The 4,078-nt window shown below is 32.6% G+C and overlaps 1 long non-coding RNA gene across 1 annotated transcript; it reads left to right on the forward strand.

Moving 5' to 3' along the window:
• The first annotated feature begins 428 nt into the window (after positions 1–428).
• Positions 429–2,810, forward strand: LOC145719501 (uncharacterized). The gene is made up of 2 exons (XR_014142418.1): positions 429–625; positions 2,168–2,810. It is a non-coding gene; the product is annotated as an uncharacterized LOC145719501 (long non-coding RNA).
• Positions 2,811–4,078: the final 1,268 nt, after the last annotated feature.

Below are 4,078 nucleotides of genomic sequence, written 5' to 3' on the forward strand. Positions count from 1 at the left end.
GAATTTTGTTACACTTTTTAACAACCTAATGGACTTTTAATACCTTAGCTATCAAAATAATAAACATATGTTTCATGCAAAAGCTTTTTAAAAGATGGTATTCAATACTAAGCTGCTTATTGTACAAGATTAAAAATGATAATATCCTTATTTATAAGTAAATACATCTGTCAGTATTCCCATTTTCATTTTTATTGTGTAATCATTTGTGACTCCATGTGAGGTTCTGCCTGTTCTTTGCTTGTGAGGCTATTGTTGTTGGTTTGGCTTTTCAATATGCATTCCGAACCCCTGCTATCTATGCTCCAAACCCTTTTCCTTCAGAGACCAGAAAACTTAAAACTACATTTCTTAGGCTCCCTTGAGTTCTTTCTGAGACTTAGATTCTACTACTCTGTTGTATACTCAATAGGTTTGGATTTGGAACTGAGTCATATGAGGAAAGACCTAGAATGTGGAGATCTATTTTGCTGCTGTGAGACACGGTGGAGGCATCATTGTCCAGGAGGAGGCAGGTGCACAGCCAGCTTCCAAATTTAGGCTGGCTTCCTAATCCAGTGGCCTTTGGATCCAGGCAGGAGCCATGTAGTTCTGAAGCCAATAGCATTTTTGTGTGTGTTTTAATGTAAGTATCATATATTTAGTTATTTTGATTTTTTAAAAATTTTATTTTATTATGTTATGTTAATCACCATACATTACAGCATTAGTTTTTGATGTAGTGTTCCATGCTTCATTGTTTGCGTATAACACCCAGTAATTCAATAACTGTCACTAGTAGCTGCTTTCTTGGCAGCAGAGTTTGACATTGCATGGTATTCTTGACAACTCATTTTAGAGTCTGTATCTGTAGCACTTCTGAAGAATCTATAACCATTTACTATTTCCTTCACATAGCTGGAATGGATTCTATCCTATTTAGCAAAATCCTGACCAATACTTGCAATTGGGAATTTCTTTTATACGCAATCAGTTAGGAGTTAAGTAATACTAACAAAATTATACTAAACCTGAATACTTTAGAGACATTTTAAAAATGCCATGAGGGGCATAAAACTGAAAAAGAAAATGAGGAATTTTAAATTTGGTGGAAATAACATGAATTAGACACACATTGCTTTATATATTAACAGATTTATATAACATTCTGTATCACAGGTAGTAAAAAATAAAAAATTAGGGAAGTTGAAATAGTTTCATTTTAATTGATGAAACACCTTCCCTTAATTGGGTACATCAAATAGTTATTGTGAATCTAAGAGACTGAATAAAATATTTTACCTGCTAAGTTAATAAGAAAAAAAAAAAGAAAGGGGAGCACTAGATGTTAAAGCACTCAAATGCAGTTAATACCGTACAACCCTGAAGTCTGGACCTGCTAAGTGATTCTCCTGGGATACTGACAGTCTTTTCATGCAATATCACAGTAAACACCAGAAATGTGCGATGGTTATTTTTTACTGTTTTTTTGTTCGGTAGGATCCAGATCACTAAGGGATATGTAGGTTGTTAGAAATTTGTGGAGACGGGAAGCCATTCCTCTCTTTGTCTTTTCTCTTGCTTTATATAAAACTCTTTGTAGATCATCATACCATTTGCCCAGACCTGAATATGTTGGTATCTTTCTATCATTCATATTACTGTCTGAGTGTGTCAGTCCAGCAGATGACTATATTTCAAATGGAGAAACTATTAAAATTCTTTTCCAGTTGTAAGTTAACAAATTTGGATTTCATACTTCTCAAAGTTTGTCAATTTTCTATATTTATAGCCATATTTTCTATACTATTAATTTCTATTGAATATCTACATTCTGTTTGTATTTTCTGCTTCTTTCATTGAAGAAATTTATAATCAACCGAAATCATGTTTCATTGGGGCCACTAGCTTGAATGATTATCTTAAGTGTTCCATATTTCTTCAGTTACAATGAACATTGTATTATGCATTAGAGACTGTTTCCCCTTTATATCCTTTATATTCAGTTATGTATACATACATATATATATATATATATATATACACACAGTTGTGTATACACACACACACAAATATTTTTGTCTATTCATAGGTCTAATACCTTAAGAGTTGCTTTCCTATATTCATATTGATTTTTGTTAAGTGCACTTCTTTAAAATTGTCTATAGATCTATTGCTCTTCTTTCAGGTTTTAGATAGCATTGAAGATGGATAAATGACTTTTGACTTTGCCTGGAGAACTGCACCACTTACATCTCGACTTTACATTATCTATATCTCCCCCTATGCTGAATGACTGAGTGTGTTCCCTCAAAATTCATATATTGAAATATACTGCTCAATGTAATGGTGTTAGGAAGTGGGGCCTTTGGGATCTGGGTAGGTCACAGTGGTGGAGCCCTCATGAATGGGATTAGTGCTCTTTATAAAACAGGTCCTACAGAACTCCTTAGCCCCTTTTCCCATGTGAGTACAGTGATAAGATGGCCATCTAGGAAGTGAGTCCTCGTCAGACACCAAATCTGTGGATTCCATGACCTTAGACTTCTCAATCTCCAGAATTAAATGTGTGAAAATTAAATGTCTGTTGTTTATAAGCTATTCAGTTTGTGGCATTTTGTATGTCAGACCGAACAGGCTGATAGCAGACAACCTAAAGTCTTTGAGGTATGTGGTGAAGATTGGGTCAGACAAATCCTTAAGACCTACTTCTTTAGGTATACTACAATTTATATAAATGTTTATGTTGATGAACGTTGATGTTGTTCATTCATTTTAATGGTTATATGTTATTCCATAATGAATATTTAACAAGAGACTTTCTTATTCAATACTGGTGTTTACATTTCTTATTTTTACAAACAGAGCTTCTTTTATAAACTTTTTGTACATATGTTGTAGACAACACAAGCAGGATTTTTTCTCTATGGTGTACACATTCAAGTAGAATTGCTAGGTTGTAAAGTATGTGCATCTTCAACATTACTAGGTTGTGACAATGTCTCTTTATACTTTCACATGCAATGAGTGTTTAGTACTTGGTATCAGAGTTCAAAATTTGAAGGTTTTTTTTCAATCACACTTTTGTTTTAATTTGTATTTCTCCAATGCAATTGATAATCTTTTTATGTTTATTGACCATAGTTTTTTTCTGTAAAATGTTTACTCAAGTCTTTTGCCTTTTTTTTTTTTTGATTGTTCTTTTTTTCGGACTGATTTGAAGAAATCCGTTGTATTCTGGATATTATTCTTTTGTTAGTTTTATTTTTATTGCAAATATCTCCTCTAAATCTTGGCTTAACATTACACTTTGTTTTAGATATCTTCTGTAGTACAGACATTTTTATTGCCAAATAATATAGTTTATAATTTGTAGATCGTGTGTTTTAATAAGGAAATAATTTTCTGTCCTAAACTCACAGAGACATGTTTTTTATTCTAAGCATTTTAAAGTTTAGCTTTACAAATTTTAATCTACATGGAAAGTATTTTTTTTGTACAAGGTAATGAAAAAATGATCTGGTTTTACCGGTTTTAAAAACAGATAACCATTTGTCTCTGCCCACTTATGGCATAATGCCTCTTTTATCCACTGATTTTAGTGCCACTTTTGTTATATTCCAAGTGTGGATATTCTCTATAAGGGTAGATATTTCCCTTTAAGTTCATGAATAAGATTGGCATGTAATTTTCTTTACTAAAACTGTCTTTGTTTTTCTGTGATGGTCACACATCCAGGCATGATGTTAGATCACAGAGATAAGGACTAAACATAGAAATGACAGAGAAGTGATCTGGAGCATAACTACTCAGCAGCCCTGAACTGCCTGAACTTTTACATTAGAGAGCAGCATAGTTTGATTTTGCTTGAGCCTTATTTGGGGGATCAGTTCTATTTTTGGCTGAAAAATCTAATCTCAAATGATCTTAGATATAGTCTATATTTTCTTGAGCTGGCCTTCATATTTTTATGTAAAACTTACATTCGTTTTTAAAGTTTCCAATTCATCGCTATGAGGTTGTTCATAATAATCTCTTATGATCTGTAAAATGCTCTACAATTACATGATATTTTGCATATCTTATGTTACTTGTGAAT

The sequence above is a fragment of the Leptonychotes weddellii genome, unplaced genomic scaffold (assembly GCF_054177405.1).
Source record: "Leptonychotes weddellii isolate Sample4059 unplaced genomic scaffold, ASM5417740v2 HiC_scaffold_4875, whole genome shotgun sequence".
Lineage (NCBI taxonomy): Eukaryota > Metazoa > Chordata > Mammalia > Carnivora > Phocidae > Leptonychotes > Leptonychotes weddellii.